The sequence below is a fragment of the Podarcis cretensis genome (assembly GCF_951804945.1).
Source record: "Podarcis cretensis genome assembly, chromosome: 4".
Taxonomy (NCBI): domain Eukaryota; kingdom Metazoa; phylum Chordata; class Lepidosauria; order Squamata; family Lacertidae; genus Podarcis; species Podarcis cretensis.
This window is the reverse complement of record NC_137173.1, coordinates 102,316,314-102,332,172: the sequence shown is the minus strand read 5'-3', so window position 1 is coordinate 102,332,172 and position 15,859 is coordinate 102,316,314. Positions and strand designations below refer to the sequence as shown.

The following is a 15,859-nucleotide window of genomic DNA, read 5'->3' as shown; positions in this document are numbered from 1 at the left end:
AGGGTAAAGGTAAAGGGACCCCTGACCATCAGGTCCAGTCGTGACCGACTCTGGGGTTTGTGGCGCTCATCTCGCTTTATTGGCCGAGGGAGCCGGCATACAGCTTCCGGGTTATGTGGCCAGCATGACTAAGCCACCTCTGGGGAACCAGAGCATTTATCTTCCCGCCAGAGCGGTACCTATTTATCTACTTGCACTTTGACGTGCTTTCGAACTGCTAGGTTGGCAGGAGCAGGGACCGAGCAACGGGAGCTCACCCCGTCGCGGGGATTCGAACCGTCGACCTTCTGATCGGCAAGTCCTAGGCTCTGTGGTTCAACCCACACACAATAACAAATCCACTGGGACATTAAAACTTTCTGAATTGAAAAAAACAATTAAAAAGTGTAACAATTAAAATAGCAAAAAAACCCCAAAAAACTAATAAATGTTAATAATAGCTTATATAGCAGCATAGAGGCTTTAAAACATTTTGTTTTAACTATGCTGGGAAACTATGCTGGGAATCTCAAGTGGGGAGAGGGCTGCTGCTGTGCTCAGGTCCTGCCTTCAGGCTTCTCACAGGCGTCTGGTTGGCTACTTTGAGAACAAGCTGCTGATCTAGACAGGCTAGTGGTCTCCACCTCCATCGTTCTTCCCCAACACTGAAGTCCAGCGCTGAGGGCCTTCTGGCGGTTCCCTCCCTGCGAGAAGCAAAGCTACAGGGAACCAGGCAGAGGGCCTTCTCAACAGTGGCGCCTGCCCTGTGGAACGCCCACCCACCAGATGTCAAAGAGATAAACAACTACCTGACATTTAGAAGACATCTGAAGGCAGCCCTGTTCAGGGAAGTTTTTAATGTGTGACATTTTAATGTATTTTTAATCTTTGTTGGAAGCTGCCCAGAGTGACTGGGGAGACCCAGCCAGATGGGCAGGGTACAAATAATAAATTATTATTATTATTATTATTATCCGGCAGGCTCTCCTCAGGTTCTTTACCTTGTGGCAATGTGCACAACCAGGGCTGTCTTAGGCATACCCGGCACCGTGGTGGAAAGCTCCCTCTGGTGCCCCCCTCCCCGTTTCCCAGAGTTTTTTAGGGAGGACGGCGCTGCTGCCGGGGCTGGAGGAGGTGGGCAGCAGCTGGAGGGCGGCTCCTCCGGCAGGGAAGAGGCGGAGCTGGACACGGCACCTCCCAGCTCAGTTGGCCGCTTCGTGCCGCAGTGGCCAGGCCAGACAGAGGATTCGGGTGTAGTGGTGCTTTGGCGCAACATGGCGGAGGCGGGCAAGGGCGGCCTCCGCCTCTTCCCTGGCGCCCTCCAGAACTTGGCGCCCTGGAGCCCCATGCCACTAGCCTCTATGGGTATGATGCCCCTGCGCACAACATCCCTGAATGTAGGTCAGTGTTTGTATCTATTGCCGCACCACAGACAGGGGCTATGAGACAGGGGCTTGCCTAGGACCATCCAGTGAGCTCAAGCAGCGGCACAACTGAACTGAAGACTTCTTTTGGAAGTTTGTTCTCTCACAGCAAACGAAGGATTTGAGAAAGGATTTAGTTCACGTTCATGGAAGGGAGGAGGCGACTGACAATAGGGGTGTGCCTACCAGTCTCTCCCACCCCCTCGGACCAAGCTAATAACAGCTTCTGTGGCACTTCAGAGGAGAAATCCTTACCTATCCATATTTATGTCCTCATGCAGAATTACAGCATGCCATTTTGAAGGTAGCCCAGGAGACAGGTTGTAAACCTGGTTTTGCTGCTTCCCCGGGACACACACTCTCTCTCTCTCCTCTTGCCAGTATTTCCCAGGCATCTATTGGAGGGGAAAACAAATATTGTAAATGAACAACCTGACAAGGGGTGGGGGGGAAGGCTTACTATGAATACTGCCCAAAGGGGGTTTAAAATGATGAAAGCACTTCACATTATAGATTAGCTCCAGTCTCCTAACATGAATTCCAGTTTGAAAGATTGAACATCTCCCTGAAGTCTGAAGCACTTAAATAATTTAGATTAAATTTAAATTGTGCTACACTTTACAAGCCCAGAACCACAGTCACATCTTCACTGGAAAGCTTATAAAAATTTGAAATGCTCCAATAATTTTAAATCTTGTAGAAGCCTGGTACCTTCCAAATGGAAGTGCTAATAAAAAAATTAGTACTGAAATTTAAATCAGAGCAGTGCCGAATGATTTAAAATTATTGAAGCTTTTCCATTTTTTATGAAGACTCTGCACACAAGTGATATGAGCAGCTTCTTTAGCACAATGCAAGGTATTCAAATAATGACAAAGAAATGGCCCAAACAATAAAAATGGTTGTAGAAAGTCCCATGTAATGTGCTAAGCCTCCTGGGCCTCTGCCTAGAAAACAAACATAGAGTATAGGATGCAGAATGTAGAGCAGAGGTACATTAGGACACATGGAGATCCAATTTGGATGATCCAGATTCCATTCCATATCTGGGCTTATCCACTAGATTTATTCAAAAAACAACAAGTGTTTTCTATTGGCTCTCCCAGCCCTGCCCCATCTCTTCCGAAAAGAGAATAGTAAGTCATACGTTGGAATCCTACGGCAGGATACATTGATCGCTGGGTTTTGATATTCATATTATTACAGAAAGTGTGAGTTAGGTAGGTTCGCCTTTAAATGTGACCTCAGTTGAAACTATCCTCTTGCGATGGCAGAGGTGTATCTGCAGTCTCACAGAGGTGTATCTGCAGTCTCCATCTGTAAACAGAACTGGCGACCAGAACTCTCCTGGGCCCACAGAGCTCACATTGGCTGCTGGGGAATCATAGAACTTCCCCCATCCCTCCAGTGCCCATTGATGGATGTTAATGTTTCATGTACCCAAAAGTGGGCGAGGAGGAGCACCTCCTGCTTGTGCTAGGCTGTCATCTCAGGGTTCAAGGGGTTGGGAAGCCAAGAGAGGTTTAATCTGGAAATTCAAGTTTTGATCCAACCACAGAAAAATGCCTTGCTATTCTTGCCTCTTCTCTGATGTCAGCATAACAAGCCTTGAACCTCATGCCTGGGCCCAAACGAGATGACCTTTTCCAGCATCTCAAGAAAGGGCACATTATACCCTTTTTGCTTTGAAAAATATTCTTAGTGGTTTCAGAAAAGCTCCGAAAATTTCCCAGTGATTTGTTCTGGCAAGATAGTTTCCCAAAGTGGTAAACAGTAAATCTAAGACAACTCTGACTTCTGCAAACAAAATCTCAGGGTGAAAGCCCATGGTGCCAGCTAGAATTAGAAGAGCAGAACAATTCTGTATATATGTTCCACACAGCAAGTTATGCCTAAATTGATATTTGAGATGAACTTGGAGTAAATTGGTTTGGGGAAGCATCAAAAGAATTCTGAGAGAAGCTAGAAGAGTTTTGATTAGCACAAAATCATTTTACAGATTTGAATTGTCCTGATCTAAACTGATCAAGGTAAATGCCTTTTGCAATACACGCCCCCCCCCACCGCCCGTCCCCTACAGAACACTCCCTGGATTGATCACAAAAAGTAAAGCTAGTTGAGCAATGCTACAAGATATTTACAAGAATTTAAATGCCTTCCCTTGCTATTCATGAGGGTTACATTACTCACTCTTGACAAGAAGTCAGACATTTAATCAGAAATGCAATAAAAGAGAACTTCCATAGCTGTGATCCTAATGCTCCCTTGCTGATATATTCTTCCTTTGCAGTACAATTCATAATAAATTAAACAATGAGGCATATTTTAAAATGTTTCAGATACTCTGTTTAATTTTAGGATTATGACTTTTAATAAATTACAGATGCAAAAACAAAATGCTTTTAAAAATAGCAATATATTTGGACATAATTTCAGCCTGGAAGTATGCCCAAGCTTTCTTATGGTGTAACAATCAAAGAGCAGACTTTCAAAGGGCTTTTGATAAAGTCCTTTACGCAAGGCTGCTGAGTAATCAAAGCAGCCAAGGGACAAGTCAGGTCTGCTTAAACAACCAGCAGCAGGAAGGAGGACTAAAGGGAGTTTTCACAATGGATGGAAGGGGAAAGATGGGATCCCCAAGGATTTGTACTGGGGTCAGTCTTTTTAACATGCATAATCAGTCTGGAGTTAGGACTGGGTGATGAAATCAGTGGCACCAGCTTGCCCCCATGACTGCGGGTGCCCAGGGCCATGTTCCATCACCAGGCTGTGTGCGCATGCCACAGGGTGCATGCGCTACATCATCACGCCCCCCAGTGTGAGCATGCTGCGTCATCATGCCCCTGGCGTGCTGACATCACTCACTCACATAGTGGGGCGCCGTAATATAGTGTCCGCATGCTGGGGGGGGGGGTGCATGCATGAATGACCATGACACTTCGTGAAGGCCCAGTCCCCTCATTTAAAATGTTGTGAGAGCCACAGCACCCAGGGCCCCTGAGACCTGGGCACTATGGATGAGAGAGTCAGTTTTGTGGATGACACCCACTTATTCAGGGTTGTAAAAAACTGAAGTGGACTTCAAAGATATCGAAAGGCATTTTTCTGAATTGGGTGAATAGGTAATAAAATGAACTTCAGTTGGAGTAAGTAAAGTGAAACATATTAGGGCAATTAAAAAAAACCACTCCTTTCAAATATACATTGATTGATTCTGAAATGGCAGTGACTACCCAGAAAAAGGGGTCTGGTGGTCCCGAACTTGGAAAGAGACAACAGATTCAGGACAGGCAAAAGTGTATTTCTTCATTCAGCAAGTATTAAATCTATGGAGTTCACTGTCACAAGATATAGTGAAAGGCCCTAGTTTACATGTTTTCAAAAGTCGGCTGGCTATGAAAATGGATTAAAACTAGTAGAAGGTTGAGAAGGTGATTAAAGAAGAAGACTGAAGCGGCAACATCAGGAATGTAATGGACTTGTGCTCGCAACGGGAGTGGGAAACCTAATTACTTTCTGGAAAAAATGTATTAAATTTAAGTAATTTGGATGGATTTGTTAAAATTTGAAAACTAATAAAAAGTAATATAAAAATAAAATACATGTTTTCAAAAGATGAGTAGATAAATTCATGGAGGATAAGTCTATTAGTGGCCACCCTGCATGAAAGCTATAGAGAACTCCATGTTTAGAGAATGTATGCCTCTGAATAGGAATTAATTAGGAATTAATAGGAAAGAGCAATCATCAAATGTGCCTACAGCAGCCATCACAGCATAGCTCCTTCAGGTTCCCCAAGGGAAAAAGCAGAAGTTGTAGAAAGTGTGTCCTTTTTCTTTTTTGTAAAGTAGGGTGATACAGTGGTACCTCGGGTTCAGTACTTAATTCGTTCCGGAGGTCCGTACTTAATCTGAAACTGTTCTTAACCTGAAGCACCACTGTAGCTAATGGGGCCTCCTGCTGCTGCCACACCGCCAGAGCACAATTTTTTTTCTCAACCTGAAGCAAAGTTCTTAGCCTGAAGCACTATTTCTGGGTTAGTGGAGTCTGTAACCTGAAGCGTATGTAACCTGAGGTACCACTGTAGTTGCATAGGAAGAAGTCTTGCCTCCCAAAAGGACCCTTGGCTTCTGATTTACCATCATTTACCATTGAGAAAATGGCCAGATCATGAAATCCATGGATTTATTCTTTTACCATGCCTGATACGAAGCAAAACTGGATTATTATTATTTTTTGCTATGAAAAGGCTGCTAGTTGAAATATAATGTTCCTGGAAACCTTGAAGTTATTAGTTGTGAGGATATTTCATTCTTTTTAAATGTTTTCATTTATGTGTATGTTTCTTTTAAAGTGTTGCTTTGCGATTCTTTCTTTTACTGTGTTTTAATAGATTTATTTTTATATTGTTTCAATTCTGTTATAGTTTAATTACCATTTATTATGTTCCATATGCTTTTAGCATTATGTGTTTCATTCATGTTTGTTTTCATTTTTGTGAGCTGCCTTGAGTCCCAGGTCTGGGAGAAGGGTGAGATTAAAAAAACCAAAGCAAATAAGTAATATTGTTTGGCACCTGGGCTCATTTAAGAGGCAGAGCAAGGTATCCATTTAATAAATAAAATAGTAAGTAAAATAAAGAAGCTGGGGCAGAGGGAGGCCAGGAGAATGGCCTGCTTTTGATTTAGGGCTCACCCACAGTTCTGTTTGCCTCACACTTTCCCTTGGGAAAACCCACCGTCTAGGACTGAATCGGATCAAACGGCAATAGCGTTTCCTGTGGACTGCCATATCAAGCCCGTCTGTGTGGCTGGAACAATGGAGTACCTGATTCAATGGACCACATTCTCTTAGATTTCTCTCTACATAGTAGACCTCACCAACTGATGCTGAGCAAAATGTTGGACCTCCAGCCTATAACTCCAAGAAGAAGTCAAATGAGGTATCTCTTGGAAAATCGGGACAAAGATATCACTGTTTTAGTAACTTCCTTTTTAGCCACAATTTTACCCGAAAGGGTTTCCAGCGAACCATCCTTTCGGGGAACAGACAGGGCAAAGTAGAATATCTAAGTGCACACAATCAAATTGTGACCTTATGACCCTCGACGGCTTCACCCTTGTCCTTTTAATTATCCCAGAGACCTGAAATGTTTTATACTGTGATCCCAATAACAGTATTTGATCTAATTTGATTTGACTGCCATTCATTCCAATTTAGTGCTAAAGAACAGGTTTTCACATGCACCACAACATGGCTAACACCCAGTGTTTATGAGCACAAAACCTGCTTCATCTTCTTTTTTACCTGCATATAAACTGTATTCACCAACAATGCGAGTGAAGGTAATTAGTTAGAAAAATTGTGCTTTGTTTCTATGTGAATTCGTATTTTCTTGAGGCAGCAGTGACGTCAGCTCTCTTTTGTAGACAGAAGAGGACAATACTACACAGGTTTCTTTGACAGCAGGAGATTGATTTCTGAGCCCTGTACTTTGTGTTAAATCATTTTTATGAACAAGGAGGCAAAAAGCTGCTAGTCATTTAGATTAAATCAGATGATTGAAGGCCTTTGGACTTTAAAACTAGTTGTGAAATATGTGAATGTCTGTGCCTGCTTTGATGAGGCTCGGCTTACTGTGTTCAGAGAGAGGTTTCACTCCTGCCTTTGCTCCTCAGCTGACCATGTAGACTGGCACAAGGGAAATATTCATGCAGCAGTGCAGTGTCGAGATATGCTGCCACTGTGAATCAACCCAGCATTTTGCTGGGCAACATCAGTGTGGATTGGTCTTTTTACATGAATAACAACCACTGTTTCTAGGCAGAACTGTGCACAACCCTACCCTCAGTTTTCTGGGAAGTCTTTATCACCAGCATCCTGAAAGAAGAAGTCTTTTGCTTCTTTTTGCATGAGATGGCAATGGTAGTGGGAAGAATTTCTGAGGAATGCTCCAGTGTGCTGTAGTGCTTACCTTTAGTAATGTCAGGAAGCGGCCAAGGTGTCTTCCTTTAAACAAGTAAACAAGATCCTTGCATGGCTCTGCAGCTTCACCAGCTGCCCAAACTTAGTATAATACATTCCTCAATTTCCTAAATTCTTACAGGTTTTGGAAGGTTATCCTTTTCTTACAAGGATATCCTTTGGGGAAATGTATTTAAGGAAGAGCGGCATACCTCTCTCGCATACTTCAAATGTAGTCTCTCCAGCTGCCCATAGGTCCTTCCAACACCCCAGACAATTTATGCACTTTTCCAAGTTTTCAAATAATGATTGTTTGTTGCCACTCACCTCCAGCAATGTAACCCCCCCAAAAAAACCCCACACCCTGGTGTATAGGACCATTTGCACATGTAAGTAGTCACTCCCTGAAAAACATCTTGTTTGGGATCATGGGAGGTGTTGCGCCTGGGGTGTCCCAGAATGATCTGCAAAGGCTCACTCACCTACACAATTCAACATCGGTTTCTGAAGTGGATGATATACATACTGGTGTTGCAGAAAACCTTTTTGTGGTACAGAACTGGATGGGGAAAGAATTGAGTAGGAAGATGGTGGAGCAGGATTGACTCACCTGTGCAGTACTTTGATCAACGCAGACTGAGCAAATTTGCATCCCTCTGGGTCTTTCTTTCGAAGGGGAAGGAGGGTCGCTTCAATTCAGCACAGTAACTGAATCCTGCTCCCCCAATGCTGGAATTCTTATCACAAGGGCTGGGTCTGCTGCCATTTGAAGAAGAGGTTTAGAGGGCCCCTGGCCCTCCTTCACCTCTCATGTTGATGCGCAGTTAAGTAACAAAACTGCTTATAATGGGATTGCAATTATCTGTGGATGACTCCAGAGCAGGTCACTGTATGTGTGCAAGATTGCTCACCACCTGTGATTTAGTGCCAGCATGCTCCAGCAAATGTTTTGCAAGGATTGCTAATAACATGAAAAGGAAACATGCACATTTTGATCTAGCCCACTTTTTGCATTTCTCATGCTGCCTCTGACCTGCTTTGCCTACTCTCTACACTCAGCTGTTTGTTGTTTAATCTCACCTTTACTCAGCTTCTGCTTCTTTCTTCCCACGGCTTGTTTGAAGATGAGCATTTTGATTCGTTGGATTATGGAGGCTGTGGAGCATGCACATATGTCTGAATAGAAGATGGTCCACCTTAGCTATTGCCCTCTCCAAGTTCAAGAAATCACAGCTTGTCTCCTAAAGATTCCTTTTACTACAGCATGCAAGAGCAGATTGGAAAATCAAATGCACTGCAGCTAATGTTTCCGTTTTAACAAGCTCTTCTCTTTGAGACCCACTTTCAGTAGAATATATGAGTTACTGGCTTTTTCAGTCTATTTTTCCCTCAGCAATAGAATTTGTTCTGTCTTTTCTACCACCTTTTCAAATGGAATACTTTTTCCCCCTTCTAAAAGAGCATCATTTTCAGCAGAGCTGCACACCCAAACGATAGATGTGAGATATGGAGGAGGGGGGAGAAAGCCATTAGATGTATTCACTTTTCCTGTTGCTGCAGGATTGCTTCTTACAATGCATTTTATAGTGCTTTGTTCAGTCTGGTTTTTATGTATCTCAGATAACAAGCTTCCATCACTTTTCTCAGCTGTTAGAGAAGAAAGCCAAAACCATGCGACACTTCAGCACAAATGCTTTCCCATTTCTTTGAAAGTCCCTTTTCTCCATTCCCCTGAAACTCCTTGAATGACACCCAAATTCACAGAAATTACAATTAGTTTATATTATTTTGTAACGATCTATAGCCAAATGCAGGCACCATCCACATCGCCATCAGAGTTCCACCAAGGCAACTCCCATTCAATTTCCAGCCTTTCTAACATGTACATCTCAAGCCAAGCACAACATTAAGGGAGCAATGTAATGTAGATGAAGCTGGCGTAAAGCAAGCTGGTGTAAATTAAGCAGGCATAAAGTTACACCAGAAACAAAACCTCATGCAGCAGGAGGGCTGGTGCTACTGTGCCCAAGCCTAGCAAAGGGGAAACAAGCCTTTAAAATAGTTTTATGCTGGGTTGACAGGTCATGTGACCTAGCAGAATGGGCTTAGGGGACAACCTGCCACCCATTTCTGGTCAGCTAAGCCATCTTGTCATATGATTGCCCGCTAAATGCGTGATTGCAGTGGTTTATCTTTATTTTTAAAAAACATATATAGCAACCACTAAGGAACCCAGTCTGGATCAGGACCCTGTAAAAGTGGGGATGGGATCAACCCTCCCAATATCATTTTTGCTGATGGGAACATAGTATCCCACTTCCCATCCCCCAAACCCTGCTATTTGTCTCTAGTCAAGTTAAAGGCAGTTAAAAGGGACACGGGTGGCGCTGTGGGTAAAACTACAGAGCCTAGGGCTTGCCGATCAGAAGGTCAGCAGTTTGAATCCCCGCGACGGGGTGAGCTCCCATTTCTCGGTCCCAGCTCCTGCCAACCTAGCAGTTTGGAAGCACACAGCACAAGTAGATAAACAGGTACCACTCCAGCAGGAAGGTAAATGGCGTTTCCATGCACTGCTCTGGTTTTGGTGTTCCGTTGTGCCAGAAGCAGCTTAGTCATGCTGGCCACATGACCCGGAAGCTGTACGCCGACTCTCTTGGCCAGTAAAGCGAGATGAGCGCCACAACCCCAGAGTTGTCCACGACTGGACCTACCTTTACCTTTAAACAACATTCACTAAATCGTCAATAAAACAGCAGAGTTTATAACTCTATTAAAATCAACTAGCATACAGTACAGTGGTACCTCGGGTTACATACACTTCAGGTTACATACACTTCAGGTTAAATACGCTTCAGGTTACAGACTCCGCTAACCCAGAAATAGTACCTCGGGTTAAGAACTTTGTTTCCAGAGGAGAACAGAAATCGTGCTCCAGCAGTGCGGCAGCAGCAGGAGGCCCCTTTAGCTAAAGTGGTGCTTCAGGTTAAGAACAGTTTCAGGTTAAGAACAGACCTCTGGAATGAATTAAATACTTAACCCAAGGTACCATTGTATATAAAAGAGGAAACAACAAGGTTTAGCCCAGTGCCTAAACAAATAAGTTGTTGGAAAGGCCCATGGTCAGATGAAAAAGGCATCTTCTTCATTGCCTTCAGAGCTCTTCAGATCAGGGTGGAGACTTTCTGCATTCTTTAAACTTTAAAAAAGATAATCATGCTCTTTTCAGGTGCTCCAAAGGTAGTCTCTGTGGTTGCTCAACGTTATCTTTTGGGGAAATGTCTTTAAGGAAGAACTGCATGCCTCTCTAGCATACACCAGTTCAGCCTCTTTGGAAAGAAAGTTCCACAATCATGGTATTGCAACCGATAATGAAGTGCTGAGTATCTTCATATTCCACAGATTCTTTTGTATGCAAGAATAAAATTAGAATCCAGGAAAAGCTTTCTATAGGAAAAAGTAATTCATTTTTTACTCTTCATTGTTCTGCCCAGTCCCCATGGGCCTAACTTGTGCAATTTCCAGGTTCTCCTTTTGTTCACCTCATATGACTAACATGTTCCACAGTTAGTTATACTAAAGAGGTGATAAACAACATCATACTTACAGACTTACTTGTATCCTTATAATCCCTTTACCTTCTATAAATGGTTAACATTGATGCTGGTGACAGCTTGTAGTAAATGTAACTGATTTATTACAGCAAATAATCAGCCAATATTTACACAGCAATATTTCCTAGAATTGTAGAGTTGGAAGGGCCCCTGATAGCCCAACCCCCTTCCAGTGGCAGACAAGTACTATGGCGCCCCATGTGAGGCCAAAATGTGACCCCCAGCAGCCCTCATGCTGCCTTCTGAGATGCCTTTCGGGTAAGCAGGTGCCCAGCTTTGAAAAGGAGGTGCAAGGGCTCTGGCAAGGTACTAGAGCCCTTCCACTTCCTTCCCAAAGCTGGGAAAGTGCTAACTAGGTTTTGGGAAGATGGGTTTTCCGCTCACACAACCCTAAATCCATCCCTGCCCTTGCAATGCAAGAATCTAAAGTATCCATGACAGATGGACATCCAACCTGTTTCAAAACCTCCAAGGAAGGAGAGTCTACCATCTTCTGAAGCAGTCTGCTCCACTGTTGAACAGCTCTTGCAGAAAGAAAGCTCTTCCTGATGTTTAGTTGGAATCTCCTTTTTTGTAACTTAAAGCCATTTGTCTGGGTCCTACCCTCCAGAGCTGGAGAAAACAAGCTTGCTCCATCTTCCTTGTGACAGCCCTTTAGATATTTGAAGATGGCTATCATATCTCCTCTCTTTTCTAGGCTAAACATACCCAACTCCCTCAACTGTTCCTCATAAGGCATAGTTTCCAGACCCTTGATCATCTTGGTTGCCCACCTCTTCACATGTTCCAGCTGGTCAGAATCTCCTTTCTTGTAACTTGTAGCCATTAGTTGAAACTCCCTTAACCGAGACTCCGAAGGCTTGGTTTCCAGACCCTTGATCATCTTGGTTATCTTCCACTGCACGTATTCCAACAGGTCTCTTCCTAGAATGTGGCACCCAGGACTGGACACAGTACTCCAGATGTGGTGTGATCAAGGCAGAATAGAGTGGTACTATTACTTCCCTTTAATATACTATGACAAACTAACCCAATTTGGCTTTCAACCATTGCACTCATGTCCCGATTGCACATTTCTCACAGGTACCTGGTTGACCACTAGTACAGGATGCTGAGTTAGATGGGCCTTTGAACTGAACCATCAGGGCTCTTGTGGTTGTCTTGTACTCCAAGTTCATGCTATTCAATGTCACTTTAACTGTCAAGATATTCATCTTGGGACTTGTAGGCTAGCACTGTGCAACAGGTCTCTTCCCCTTTCTGTCCCCTTCCTGCCCCTCAAACCTGTGGAGTAAATTTTTAGGGTGGGATGGGAGCTGTAGAGGAGGGGAAAGTTGTGTTGCCCAAGTGGAAGCCTTTTGTGCAGGCAGAATGGCAGCATTAGATAATACAACCCACAGTTTTTAGTTTGAAATCCTGAAAATTCTCAGCTGGAAATCAGAACACAGAAACACCCAACTGAATTTCGGCCATCAGGATTTGTTGGTCAGAAGAAACGGCCTGAACTGACTTGAAAGTGTGAGAGAGAAAGAAGAATCCTGCTCTTAAGACCTCATTGTCTTTCTTGCACGAGAGGTATTCCTTTTATTTTTCTTTATTTCATTTTTCCATTTTATTTGCCTTCAAGGCATTATGTAGAGTTCAAAAAGCATGTGCTGCATGCCGATTGAATGTTTATGAGTTGGGGAGTGGGAAGCTTTTTGCAGGAAACGTTTAACTTGAAAACAGTATTGTCATTTCTTATACGCGTTAGCTTGGTATTATGCTTCTGGTAAACAGTTTTAGAATTACTTATGAAGGTACTTGAATGAATGCCTTAGCACATTTTAAATTATTTACCAACTTTAAATAATATGTATGACAGAGAATAGTGAACAACTAGCAAATCAATAGCAAAACAAGTTATAAATTTAGTGTGGCGCACAAAACACATCAACTCAAAAATCATAGAATCATAGAGTTGGAAGAGACCACAAGGGCCATCGAGTCCAACCCCCTGTCAAGCAGGAAACACCATCAGAGCACTCCTGACATATGGTTGTATAAATGGAAAATGTATAAATGGAAGTTCTAGGCTAGAAACATGAAGCTCAAAGCAGAACTAACCATATCACCCAAAAGTGATTATGATTGGCACTGGAACAGAAAAACCCAATAGATCTAATGGGAAATATTAATTTGTGGAAGTGGTGTTTGTTTTGAGCTTGCACTAACTCTCCTTTCATATGTAAGGCTGTCTTTCAAGGCTAGGTTAGTGCCTTTCAGAATTAACACACACTATTATGTACTGCTGCTAATTATTCCAAGTTGAATTTGCAAGCATTCACTTTGGTCTTTTCATCTCTTCACATCTCCTAAGCAGAATGACACCCCGCTCTAACAGCGTCTCCCTGAAGTAAAAGCCCCAAGAAGGTCAGAAGAAAAACAAAGCATGTTAGCCTAAACGAAAATGAAGATAGGGAATTAAGGAATCGCTTTCTTTAAAAACAACAGCCTTGCAGCTTAAGCTGTAACAGACATGAAAGAGCAAGAGAACAAGATGTTCACCTATGTATTTACGAAGAGAAGAATCACTTTCTTTCCAAAGGGATTATTTATTACAGTCCCAGAAACTGCCGTGATGCACTGACTGCTTGACACGGTTATAGAAAATCAATGGGATTCAATCTGAGAAAGTTGTGTTGCATACATTCAAACCTGACAGTTGCATAAATCAGTATTTCAGGCTTTCTTTTTCTTTTTCTTTTTGAAAACCATCAACTCTAAATAAAACTAGATTCAATTGTATACTTCCCCCCTCCTTCCTTTAAGGCTGAGGTTGTGACTGATATTTCATTTTTCTTCAGAAAGGCCTCTATTACCAATTGGCATTCAGCTGCCCTGTATGGCTGAGTGATGAAAGATCTTTCTCTCTTTATATATATATATAAAAATCTGATTAGGGAACCTGTCTTCAAAGCATTTTCACTTGTTCAGATTTCTCTGTTTTAGAGGACACTGAGGTGAAAACTTCTTCTAGAGGAACTGCACAGTTACAGACATTCCTTCACCTACGGGTAAACTCAATTCCCTTAGATAGCCTTTGCCCTTTCATGTGGCAAAATACTATCTTGTCATTTCAGTATTTTCTTTGTACTATTACGGTAGCAGAGAGAAGTACCACAAATGTGATGCTATTTTAAGCTTAACCGTATACTTAAACCCATAGACGCATGGTCTGATATTAGTATTTTCCAACTAACACTGACCACAATTGCTGCCATCTTATACATAATGCAAACTTGCTGCTATGTCAGCATATTCCTTGCTTTTACTACTGCTTCCCCAATTTTATGATTGGCCATTTGACATGATTACAGTGTGTAGATCAATGTCAATAGCTCTCACGGTACCAGATGAGATTGTGTGACATATCTAATCGAGGGTATGTGCTTGAATGCTGATATTTTTTAATACTGGCACAAATAAATATCAAGAGCAAACACAATGACATTTTTAGACTTTATAAACTAATTCAAGTACTGTAAAGGGATAAACATGTACAAAAATATGCATATATGTTTTTTGTAAACAAAGCTTGCGTAGAACTTTCACAGTCAGATGAGATACGTGAAATCTTAATGTGACATATATGCTCAAGGGATCTGAACTGACCAGGAATGAGAATTTGGGCTCAAGGCAAATAGCTCAATGAAGATGTTGACCAAGCGAGCAGAAGTTTTGAAAAAGGCAAAAACCATGCTAGTGTCACAATTAAAATGCACCTTATATTTTCAAATGTGATTTGAGTAAATTTGGCAGCGTTAATAAGCAGAACTAGAGACAACCTAGTAAGTTAACTTTTGTTAGACACATTTATACTTACCATATCATGTTTTCAAAGAATGCTTTTATAACATGTATCTGACCTCTTTATTCTATCCTTTATTTTTTATTTTAATTTTAAAGAGTAGTAAATAAAGTTGTGTTTTTAACTCAGTTAACCTGAAAACCTGTGATCTTTGCAGGGCAAAATGTATCAGCTTTAATCAGAAATAGTTCAAGCCTTAGTGACTGCCTGGATGGGTGTGAATGGGTTTTCCTTACAGGGAGGCTAAGAAGTAAAGAAGCAGGTTTAATCTTGCTAGGATATTAGAAAGATTTGCAATGTTGGCCATCTGGATTTCTGCTACTTTAAACTTTGGGCCTATGGAAATGCACGTTGTCCCCATGCAGAGAGCAATACTGAGACCATTCAAACTGGATCTTGGAATAGAACAATGCCGTTTTCATATTCCATTTGGCTTTCTGGATTTTGCATGTTTAGACCCAGAGACCTCCCCCTTAAATAAACGCACATTTGACTCAAATTTTAGTTTTGGTTTTTGGCAGATTTTAGGCCACAACTTTATTGATTACAGAAAAGTGAGTGGTTGCATAGGCTCTGGTTCAACTAGCTCCCTACACCCTTGCAGGTAGCGCTGACCCAGGGCACCAGCATAGGTCAGCCAAGGGTGAACACCTGAGGTAGGTGAAAAGCCCGGGAACAGACTCTGTCCACTCCCCAGATGCTCCCCTGGACTCAGGCACGGGCACAACCACCTCTCGGGGGTTGACCAAAGCAAGCTGAGTCCCTGGATTCCTTTAATGGAATACCCTTCACATAGGGATGGCGAGACCATTCTCCCATCCCTATCACCTGAACCAGTGCCTACCTGCAACCTTACAAGTTGTGACGAATTGCTACATGGCAGGCGAAACCCAAATGGCAACAGCCAATCAGCCAAGTGGGGAAAATTCCTGCCATGCCCCTGTCCAAATGACAGATGACACACGACGGCATATCAAGGTCAATCACAAAATGCCCTAAAAATAGGGAGAGGTGGGCGGGTGTTCTGAATG

At 42.6% G+C, this 15,859-nt stretch overlaps 1 long non-coding RNA gene across 1 annotated transcript; it reads left to right on the top strand.

Annotated features, from left to right (window-relative positions):
* Window positions 1–12,440: 12,440 nt before the first annotated feature.
* LOC307214520 lies at window positions 12,441–13,765 on the top strand. The gene is made up of 2 exons (XR_013838183.1): window positions 12,441–12,553; window positions 13,341–13,765. It is a non-coding gene; the product is annotated as an uncharacterized lncRNA (long non-coding RNA).
* Window positions 13,766–15,859: the final 2,094 nt, after the last annotated feature.